We start from the raw sequence: 12,253 nt of genomic DNA on the forward strand, positions 1-12,253 counted from the left end.
TTCAGGCACATTCAGGCAAAAGTCAGCAAGTTAAGGAGCAGCTAAAGACACAGAGTCCTGGAATAACTCAGCGGGTCAGTCAGCATCCCTGGAGAACATGGATAGGTGATGTTTCAGGTCAGAACCTTTCTTCAGACTTACAAGAGTCAGCCACATTCTTAAATGGATCTTTCTCAGAGTGTCAGATTGCTTTTGTTGAAGGGCATTAGTGAACCATTCAAGCTAAAATGATTGATTATAACAATAGCAATATTGAACGTGTGGTTACTAAGAATGTAGTAAGAGATTTTTGCATGATTTTTGTTTTGGATATATTTTTTCATTACTTGAATTTAAAAAAAAATAGTGAATCAATCGGGTTGTTGATTTATTATCTCCAGACCTACAATTTTACGGTCACCATTATAAATTAATATTCACATTTCAGTATCACAATCTCCACTGCAGCACTTGTCAATGGCTCCATCACATGAGATGATGAAAAAATAACCGCATGAATAACCACCTAACCTGCACCCAGGTACGGGTGTAAGGGGTTATGGGGAGAAGGCAGGAGAATGGGGTTAGGAGGGAGAGTTAGATCATCCATGATCGAATGGCGGAGTAGACTTGACGGGCCGAATGGCTTAATACTGTTCCTATCCCTTATGACTTTATGATAATGCTGATTCTGAAGATGTTGATAGTTTTGTGGAGACCGTCATTTTATTCCTGATTTACTTAATGATTTGAATATAAATTATCTCCTGTGGTTGGCGTTGGAATCGTATCTCTGGAGTAATTGCTCATAATCTATATATTAATTAATCAACTTAAAGGTACCGTACAACTGCATGCTACTTAATGTAAAATTCATACTGACACTCAGTGTAACAATAGAAACATCTCTGCTGGCCAAATTGTTGACCTTTGAATGAATGTTAAAAACAGGACCAGATCAGACCCATCTAGTGGACTTAAAATATTTTTAAACATATGTGAAGGCTGAGAAGAGATCTATTGAGATCTTCGAATTTATGTAGATGATTGAAAATCTAGATGTAGTCTCTGTAGATATGTGAGCCATAAATATTCTAGTACTGTAAACATGAGAGGAATTGCTGGAGCTATGTTAATTGATTAGGGTTGGATAGGATCTTGAAGAGCTAACAGACAAGTATGCTATCTGTCAAAAACTGAAAACCACCATCGAGACTATTTCAAAGAACACGCATTGATTATTGTGAATAAGGAATTGATAACTTCTTGGTGTTCATTGTCACCTCAAATGGATCAAAGTGTAACATTTGGATCTTGCGCTATTGCAAAGTAGTTCATTGAAGAATTCAGATCTATTTTCCAATGGCATAGTTCACCAGCACAGTTAGGCCTCAGATAATGGTTCTCAGTTTTGCGCATTTCAACTTGAGCGCTTAATGAAACAAAATATGATTTGGCGCACACTTTTTTCATTGCATCTTCCAACCTTAAATGGTGCAGTAGAGAGACAGGAGAGAATTGGCAAGGAACGGCACAGTGTGGTGGAGCTGCTGTTTCCTGCTGTTGTGCCAGGTTCGATTCTGACCTTGATTGCTGTCTGTGTGGAGTTTGCACAGTTGATGACATGTGTTTTGCCTGTGTGCACCCAGGTAAGACATAGTGCAATGAGGTTCAGAGTTAAGCTCCTTCTACTACCTCATCTCATGCCTCTGAAGAAATCTAGTCCTTCCTAAGGTGAATATTCCCTACGACCTGTTTCCCTTCACCTCACCACCTCACCACCTCACCACCTCACCACCTCTCCCCACCAATACCTTGGCTGAATGAGATTCTATTTCAGATGATCCGTTTACCACATTCCACAGTGACTACACTTCAAATGCTGCTAAACATTTTAGCTCAGGATAAAATGATATGAAAACCAAAAATTAAATACAAGTCTTCATTTGTTTTCTTTTTGACGTTACCTAGTGTTAAGTTAAAGTATTGTAGGTTAGACGGCATAGTGGCGCAGTGGTAGAGTTGCTGCCTTACAGCGCCAGAGACCCGGGTTCGATTCTGACTGGGGTCGCTGTCCATACAGAGTTTGCATGGTCACCCTGTGACTGCGTGGGTTTTCTCCGGGTGCTCCGGTTTCCTCCCACATTCCAAAGACGTATGGGTTTGTGGGTTACTTGGTCCCTCTAAAATTTGCCCGGGTATGTAGGGAGTGGATGAGGAATCGGGATAACAGAAAACTAGTGTGAATGAATGATCGATGTGTCGGCATGGACTCGGTGTTTCCATGTGGGTTTTCTCCAGGTGCTCCGGTTTTCGCCCATATTCCAAAGACGTGGAGGTTAGTAGGTTAATTAGCTTCTGTAAATTGTCCCTAGAGTGTAGGATAGACCGAGTGTACAAGGTGATTGTTGGTCGGCACGGACTCGGTGAAAGCCTGTTTAAATACTGTGCTTCTAAACTAAACTAAACTAAACTAAACTAAACTAAACTAAACTAAACTAAACTAAACTAAACTAAACTAAACTAAACTAAACTAAACTAAACTAAACTAAACTAAACTAAACTAAACTAAACTAAACTAAACTAAACTAAACTAAACTAAACTAAACTAAACTAAACTTAACTAAACTAAACTAAACTAAACTAAACTAAACTAAACTAAACTAAATTAAACTAAATTAAAATATTTAAATTAAAATAAAGTTATCCCCATTAAAAATTTGATGGGAGCAGCCCAAACACAGTGTATGTAGCCAAACATGGATTCTATCACACCATGATGAGTTTGAACCCCGGTCTCAGAAGCAAAAGCATCTGTCCCTCCGTGTTGCTCCATTCCTGCCACTGGCAGGAACCTGCATGAAGTTTGTTTACATTCCACTTCAGATTGGGTACACTGACAACTTCCAAAAAAAAAAGGGATTGTCAGTTGTAAATCTCTCCCAATATTTTCTGTTTTGCCGAGCTTTGCAGCTTTCAGAGTCCATTGATTTGGCAGAGGACATCAATCAGTCTTAAAATTAAAGTTGGTGCCAACATAACAGAGAGTAAATTATCTAGTAACGGCTCCAGAATATTTAGAACGCATGTCAGACTCTGTGCTGAAATTGGATAAATAATCCAAGCAAACTAAGGTCAGCGTTACAAGTGTGCCGATTTATTAGGTTTGATGCTTGCTATGACATATTTTATTTGGGCTCTATATTTAGATATAATTTTTAAATACATGTACATATTTATGACATTACAAGTGTGTTGGCAGAAGACTGTTGCTGTGGTTTTCATCACACTGTCATTATATTTTGCTTGTGTTTTATTTTTATTCATTCATACAATACGGGTATTACCAATATGGCTAACATGCATTGAACATTCTGGTATCTCACTGGTTCAATAAGTAGTATAAGAAAATAACTGCGGATGCTGGTACAAATCGAAGGTATTTATTCACAAAATGCTGGAGTAACTCAGCAGGTCAGGCAGCATCTCAGGAGAGAAGGAATGGGTGACGTTTCGGGTCGAGACCCTTCTTCAGACTGATGTCAGGGGGGCGGGACAAAGGAAGGATATAGGTGGAGACAGGAAGATAGAGGGAGATCTGGGAAGGAGGAGGGGAAGAGAGGGACAGAAGAACTATCTAAAGTTGGAGAAGTCGATGTTCACTGGTTCAATAGTTCAATGGTGCGTTTATTATCACATGTGCGAAGTGCTAACCCACAGTGAAATTATTTTCTTACCAACAGTCCTGTAGAGTATTGCCAGACCCATAATCCACAATTAGAAAGTATATAGAAAAAGCTTACTGAGCCCGCATGCAAGAGGCGCCATGTTTTGGCGCCATTTTCGAAGTCCAGTCCACGCTCTAGGTCTTATGAGGGGTGCCCATTCCAGGTGAGCCTTTAGCTGTTGCAAGGCCTCTGGCTGTTTGTTGCCTTCCTTGGACGTGCGGGTCGACCTGCGAACCAACGTCCCTTTCTTCGCCCGTAAACCTTTGATCCAAGGGGGCGCATGAGGACGTGCAGCGCAGGTTTACTAGGTTAATTCCCGGAATGCGGGACTATCATATGTTGAAAGACTGGAACGACTAGGCTTGTATACACTGGAATTTAAAAGGATGAGAGGAGATCTTATCGAAACGTGTAAGATTATTAAGGGGTTGGACACGTTAGAGGCAGGAAACATGTCCCCAATGTTGGGGGAGTCCAGAACAAGGGGCCACAGTTTAAGAATAAGGGGTAGGCCATTTAGAACTGAGATGAGGAAAAACTTTTTCAGTCAGAGAGTTGTGAATCTGTGGAATTCTCTGCCTCAGAAGGCAGTGGAGGCCAATTCTCTGAATGCATTCAAGAGAGAGCTAAATAGAGCTCTTAAGGATAGTGGAGTCAGGGGGTATGGGGAGAAGGCAGGAACGGGGTACTGATTGAGAATGATCAGCCATGATCACATTGAATGGCGGTGCTGGCTCGAAGGGCCAAATGGCCTCCTCCTGCACCTATTGTCTATTGTCTATTGTCTATTGTCTATCCCGCTGCAGACCGCGATAGTGCGGTAAGCCGGACCCCAACTAAAGATCATAGCTTCAGAATTATAGGACGTTCTTTTAGGAAGGAGATGTGGATGTTTTTAAGGCAGAGATAGATAGATTCAGGTGCCAGAGGTTATGGGAAGCAGGCAGAAGAATGGGGTTAGGAGGGAGAGATAGATCGGCCATGATTGAATGGCAGGGTAGACTTGATGGGCCGAATGGCCTAATTCTACTCCTATCACTTATGGCCTTATGACTTTATGACCTCTCCAATCGGCCTTGCTCCTCGCCCTTTGTGCCCATAGTCACCGGTCCCCTCCTTCTGTCTTCGGGGGACTAAATTGAATCAGTTAACAAGAAGAAAACCAAACTTAAAGAACACTGGCAGTGGCCAGAGACTTTTTTTTGTAACATGCTTGAGAAGAAACAACTAATTATTATTTCAAAGACAGACTTACAGATGTGAACTTTGGACTTATGCAGTGTGAATGTTAACACACAACAGTTTGTCATGTCCAAATAAAATGAGTATTTAAACCGTTTCTTAAACAAAATGGATTAAAATCGTGGATGATGAAATTCCTCATGAATGCGAATGTACTTATAACCTAATCGTCACGTAGTTTCAAACCCGCGGTTTGATCGGAGTTCCTTGTAAATGGAGCGCTGGGCAATGAGCTGGATAGAGTGAATGGACTATGGAAGAAAGTACACCAACCAAAGAGGTGAATGTTAACCTAATGCAAAAATAATGTTGAAATAATTGGACGTGCTCGTTTTAGAAGAATCGGAGCTGCAGAATTCCACGATTTATTTTTGTTGAAATCAATGGTGCTCTAAAACAAAGAGCTATTTTGATTTAAGTGCACAAAACTTTTTTTTTTCCCCTATTAATTTTGAATGTTTGAAGGATTGAACTGAAGCATTTGGTTTATCCGCATTGCCACGGCTGTGTGCTAATTATAACGTCACAGCGGTGAAAATTATTCAGCAGTTTGTGATTTCCATCGGAGAGAATCTAAAAGGCTCAGGGACAGGGGATAAGTCAAGTCAAGTCAAGTCAAGTCAAGTTTATTTGTCACATACACATACACGATGTGCAGTGAAATGAAAGTGGCAATGCCTGCGGATTGTGCACAAAAAAGAATTACAGTTACAGCATATAAATAAAGTTAATAAGTTACTATAGCGTAGACAAAAATTTAGTCTCTGGAGTTATAAAAGTTGACAGTCCTGATGGCCTGTGGGAAGAAACTCCGTCTCATCCTCTCCGTTTTCACAGCATGACAGCGGAGCCGTTTGCCTGACCGTAGCATCTGGAACAGTCCGTTGCTGGGGTGGCAGGGGTCCCTCATAATCCTGCTTGCTCTGGATCTGCACCTCCTGATGAGTTGATGAGGTGAGGAGTTAGGAACAACAGAGCGTTGGAAGAGTAAGCAGGTAAGACAGTGCCCAGTTTCAGTTTCAGTTTAGGTTATTGTCATGTGTACCGAGGTACAGTGAAAAGCTTTTGTTGCGTGCTAACCAGTCAGCAGAAAGGCAATATATGATTACAACCGAGCCATTTACAGTGTATAGATACATGATAAGACAATAATGTTTAGCGCGAGGTAAGTCCGACCAAGGATAGTCCGAGAGTCACCAATGAGGTAGATAGTAGTTCAGTACTGCTCTCTGGTCTTTTGGAAGAGTCAGCAAGTAAGGCAGCTTCTGTGGTGAGAGAAACAGAGTTCAATAAATTCATAGGTTATATGAGCAGAATTAGGCCATTCGGCCCATTGAGCCTACGCTGCCATTCAATCATGGCTGATCTATCTTTCCCTCTCAACCCCATTGCCCTGCCTTCTCCCGAAATCATTGACGCCCTTACTAATCAAGAATTCTGAGGGTGCGTCATCAATTTGAAATGTTGACTCTTTTGCTCACTCTGCGGATTGTGTCTGAACTGCAGTAATTACAGCATTTTCTGAAGTTTGCTTAAAATTTTCAGTGCCTGCAATATTTATTTTTGCTTTAAGATTGCAATGTTACAAAAAAATCTCCATTTTTGAATCTGTAGCAATTTCTGTGAAGACTGCAGTGTCTTAAAGAAACATTTAAAAATATTGTTCCTTACCCATAATAACAAATTTCAAACCACTCTTCCAGTTATGTCAATGATCTCTCCGGTTCCTGTTGTAACAATTCAAGGTGTCAGTAATTTAAGTGTACCAATTTTCACTGCCGTGTTACATTTATCCTACAGGGCTATAGGATGTGATTTTAAGTTAACCTGATAGGTTTGCATTTCTATAGCATCATTATGGCGGAGTAGACTTTGATGGGCCGAATGGCCTATTTCTGCTCCCAGAACCCATGAACATGAACTTATGAACTTATGAACATTAATGTTCTTTTCAGACCCCATCAAAAAGCATTTTACAACCTAACAATTACATGTGAAGTGGTAAAACAAGACTTTCGGATACCAAAAAAGGAAATACTTCAGGAATTTTGGCGTAGAAAGCGTGGATGTGGAGAGGATGTTTCCAGTAGTGGCAGAGTCTAGGACCACAGCTTCAGAATAAAAGGATGTACTTTTAGAATGGAGATGAGGAAGAATTTCTTTAACCAGAGGGTGATGAATCTATGGAATTCATCGGCGCAAATGGCTGTGGAGGTCACGACGTTGGGTATTTTTAAAGTAGAGATTGGGTTCTTGATTAGTAAAGGGCATCAAAGGTTATGGGGAGAAGGCAGGAGAGGGACAATTAGATCAGTCATGATCGAATGGTGGAGTAGACTCAATGGGCCAAATGATCTAATTCTGCTCCTGTGCCTTGTTATCTTATGAAATCTGAGATTTGGATCAAATTTTTGGGACCAAAGCCCGAGACCCAAGGTCCAAGGCCCTCGGAGGGGTAGTTGCAGTTGTTAGTTCACTGCTGCGATCTAATACAGCCATCAGAACTCCTGGGTGTGCATTCTTCTTCCCCTCTAATTTACTGAAACATCAAATGAATGAAAGCAATTCAAATCTAAAATGCTATTCAATCTGTGGTTTCAGCAGTTAGAGCTGCTGTCTCACAGCTCCAGTAAGCCATGTTCAAGCCTGACCGCGGCTGTTGTCTACATGGAGTTTTCTGTGACTGAATAGGTTTGCCTGAAGTGCTCCAGTTTCCTCCCACGTTGCCAAAGTTGCCAATAGATTTACTGGCTGTTGCAAATTATGATCATATTCTCTCCCACTCCACCCTCCCACCATGTAGTTCGGTGACAAGACAAGCAGGAGAATTGATAGGCAAGTAGTGGGCGGCACAGTGGCGCAGCAGTAGAGTTGCTGCCTTTCAGCGCCAGAGACCTGGATTCGAACCTGACCATGGTGCTTGTCTGTATGGAGTTTGTACGTTCTCCCCGTGACCGTGTGGGTTTTCTCCGAGATCTTTGGTTTCCTCCCACACTCCAAAGACGTACACATTTGTAGGTTAATTGGTTTGGTATAAATGTAAAAATCGTCTCTAGTGTGTGTAGGATAGTGTTAGTGTGCGGGGATCGCTAGTCGGTGCGGACTCGGTGGGCTGAAGGTTCTGTTTCTGCGCTGCATCTCTAAAATAAATTAAAATAAACTAAAGTAAGAGAGAATAGTATAGTTTAGTTTAGTTTATTGTCATGTGTACCGAGGTACAATGAAAAGTGTGCTAATCCATCAGTGGAAAAACAATACATGATTACAATCCACAGCCGTGTACAGGAACACAACGAAGGGAATAACAGTTAGTGTAAGATAAGGTCCAGTAAAGTCCAATTAAAGATAGTCTGAGAGTCTCCAATGAGGTAGATGGCTTACAAGGGAATGTGAACCCTTGGCCTATCTTTAATTAGACTTTACTCGACTTTATCTTGCACTATACGTTATTCCCTTTATATTGCATCTGTACACTGGATGGCTCGATTGTAATCATGTATACTCTTTCAGCTGACTGGATAGCACGCAACAAAAGCTTTACACTGTAACTCGGTACAGGTGACAATAAACTAAACTAAACTAAACTAAACTAGACTGGTGGGAATGCTTTGAGCAGGTGGCGGGACTTTCATATGAGGAAAGACTGGATAGACTGGGCTTGTACTCGCTGGAATTTAGAAGACTGAGGGGGGATCTTATAGAAACATATAAAATTCTTAAGGGGTTGGAGAGGCTAGATGTGGGAAGATTGTTCCCGATGTTGGGGGAGTCCAGAACCAGGGGTCACAGCTTAAGGATAAGGGGGAAGTCTTTTAGGACCGAGATGAGAAAACATTTCTTCACACAGAGAGTGGTGAGTCTGTGGAATTCTCTGCCACAGAAGGTAGTTGAGGCCAGTTCATTGGCTATATTTAAGAGGAAGTTAGATGTGGCCCTTGTGGCTAAAGGGATCAGGGGGTATGGAGAGAAGGCAGGTACAGGCTACTGAGCTGGATGATCAGCCATGATCATATTGAATGGCGGTGCAGGCTCGAAGGGCCGAATGGCCTACTCCTGCACCTATTTTCTATGTTTCTATGTTTCTATGTCTGAAGAAGGGTCTCGACCAGAAACGTCACCTATTCCTTTTCTCCAGAGATGCCGTCTGACCCATTGACCCGCTCCAGCTTTTTGCGTCTATGCTCTGAGCTGGCAGAGATATGAGGAGCTGGATGGCATAAAAGCATATGCTGTGAGAAAGTCCAAGTGTGAAAACATTTTGTAATATTAACCGAGTAAACACACTTCAGGAATACTTCATTGGCTTTAGAACAAATGAATTATTTCTTGCTGTGTTCTTTCTTTTGCTCTTGGTGGGCAGATTGTTTGTCTTGTTCCACCACAGCGGAGAATGATCATGCTGCCAAATAATTTTTCTTACAGGCAAGTCACCAGTTTGCAACAAGGGACTAATTGTATCCCAACTTTTTCATAGGTCAGACATAAACAAAAGTAGTATGTGGGAGAGGATCATAGGGAGAGCTGTGTTAAGTCATAAGGTCACAAGTGATAGTAGAATTTAGGCCATTGGGCCCATCAAGTCTACTCCGCCATTCAATCATGGCCGATCTATCGCTCCCTCCTTATCCCATTCTCCTGCCTTCTCCCCATAACCTCCGACACCTGTACTAATCAAGAATCTATCTACCTCAGTCTTAAAATTATCCACTGACTTGGCCTCTGCAGTCTTCTGTGGCAAAGAATTCCACAGATTCACCACCCTCTGACTAAAGAAATTTCTCCTCATCTCCTTCCTAGAAGAACATCCTTGAATTCTGAGGCTATGACCTCTAGTCCTAGACTCTCCAACTAGTGGAAACATCCTCTCCACGTCCACTCCATCCAAGCCTTTCACTTTTCTGTACGTTTCAATGAGGTTCCTCCTCATTCTTCGAAGCTCCAGCGAGTACAGGCCCAGTGCCGACAAACGCTGATCATAGGTTAACCTACTGGGAGAGCGAGGGGGCAGGGACGGGAAGAGTTGTTTTGCTGACTCAGCGAGTGCGTGGGGAATCTGCTCGGTGTTCCCGCTGAACCTCGGCTCAACCCAGCCACCGATTGTTGTGGTTGTGTTGGCGGTGGGGGAGAACGCATGCTCTTCCCCAGCTAACGAGGGGCCCTTGTGGACTCCACCCTCGCTTGGTCATCTGTTGGCGGCCCTCCTATGTTCTCACCTTTTCTTACCTCCAGTACCCTCCCTTCTACTCTCAGCCTGAAGAAGGGCCCCGACCCACGACTCCAGGGATGCTGCCTGGCCCGCTCAGTTACTCTGGCACTCTGTGTCTATCTTCGGTGCAAACCAGCATCTGTAGTTTCTTTCGACACATCTTAAGCATGTAGAAATGCCCTGTTCCCATCCAGCGGAAGATGCCTGCAGACAAGCAGAAGCTAATAAATCCTTCTCCGTCCATGCCGCCAGTCTTACAGATGTTAGTTTGTTTGCAGCAGGCGTACATAACTCGTGTTTGCAACCTGGAGAGGGCCTGCAGCTGTAGAATACCTTGAGCAACGTTAAAGGTGGTCTAAAGCTTCCAATCTTTCATGTTAAAGTGATTTTTCCCCCACCATTTCAGGTATTTTAAGTTGTTGGAAGTGAAAGTGTGTTGGCAAGGACTGGCCACTTGCTGTTTGGAGACCAGACCTCACAAGAGGTACAAGGGTAGGACTGGGGTCTCAGCTTATTGAAGGGTCTGGGGGGAGATCTGCGGCAGTGGGCAGCACAGTGGTGCTGTAAGTGGAGCTGCTGCCTAACAGCACCAGTGAATTGGAGGCATTGTCATAGAGTGGTGCAGCGTGGAAACAGGCCTTTAGGCCCAACTTGCCCACACTGACCAACATGTCCCAGCCACACTAGTCCCACCTGCTTGCGCTTGGTCCATATCCCTCCAAACCTGTCCTATCCATGTACCTGTCTAGCTGTTTCATAAATGTTGGGATAGTCCCTGCCTCAACTACTTTCTCTGGCAACTTCTTCCATACACACACCACCCTTTGTGTGAAAAAGTTACCCCTCAGATTCCTATTAAATCTTTGCCCCTTCACTTTAAACCTATGTCCTCTGGTCCTCCATTCGCCTACTCTGGGAAAGAGACTCTGTGCTTCTACCCGATCTATTCCTCTCATGAATTTATACACCTCAATATGTTCACCCCTCATCCTCCTGCGCACCAAGGAAGAATTCCAGCCTACTCAACCTCGCTCTATAGCTCAGACCCTCTGGTCCTGGCAACATCCTCGTAAATCTTCTCTGTGTCATTACCAGCTTAACAAAATCTTCCCTATAACATGGTGCCCAGAACTGAACACAATACTCTGAATGCTGCCTCACCAACGTCTTATACAACTGCAACATGACCTCCCAACGTCTATGCTCAATGGTCTGACTGATGAGGGTCAATGTGCCAAAAGCCTTTTTGACCAGCCTATCTACAGTACCTTCAAGAAACCATGCACCTGCACTCAAGTCAAGTCAAGTCAAGTTTATTTGTCACATACACATGCAAGATGTGCAGTGAAATGAAAGGTCACCCACAGTCCAGCAATAGAGCAATAAAAATAAGCAATTTCACACACCATCACAAACCAACACAAAACAAAAAAAAGAAACATCCATCACAGTGAGTCTCCTCCAGTCACCTCCTCACTGTGATGGAAGGCCAGAATGTCTTTTCTCTTCCCCTGCCGTCTTCTCCCGCAGTCAGGCTGTTGAACTTGCCACGTTCCAGGCAGCGCCGGACAGCCGCACTGGATACTCCTAGAGGCCTCTGCTCTACAACAACACTTCCCAGAGCCCCACCATTCACTGTGCAGAATTGGATTCAATCTTAACTTCAGATGCTGTCAGTGTGGAGTTTGCTCTGGTCTCCTCCCATATTGTGGCAATAATTCCACAGATTCGCCACCCTCTGATGAAGGAAATTCCTCCTCATCTCAAGGTTAACGTTTCAAGGTTTCAAGGTCAGTTTATTGTCACGTGTACCAATTAAGGCACAGTGAAATTTGAATTACCATACAGCCATACTAAAAAAAGCAACAAGACACACAACTGCATAAAAGTTAACATAAACATCCACCACAGCGGATTCCCCATGTTCCTCACCGTGAAGGAAGGCAATAAAGCCCAATCCACTTCCTCTTTTATTCTCCCGCAGTCGGGGCAGTCGAAGCTCCTGCAGCTTGAAGTTCCCCATGTCGGTCCCTGACCAGAGACCACGAGCACCGTGATGTTAAAGTCCTGCAGACCCCCGCAGCAGAGCTCCGAGGTC

The sequence above is a fragment of the Rhinoraja longicauda genome, chromosome 10 (assembly GCF_053455715.1).
Source record: "Rhinoraja longicauda isolate Sanriku21f chromosome 10, sRhiLon1.1, whole genome shotgun sequence".
Taxonomy (NCBI): Eukaryota; Metazoa; Chordata; class Chondrichthyes; order Rajiformes; family Arhynchobatidae; genus Rhinoraja; species Rhinoraja longicauda.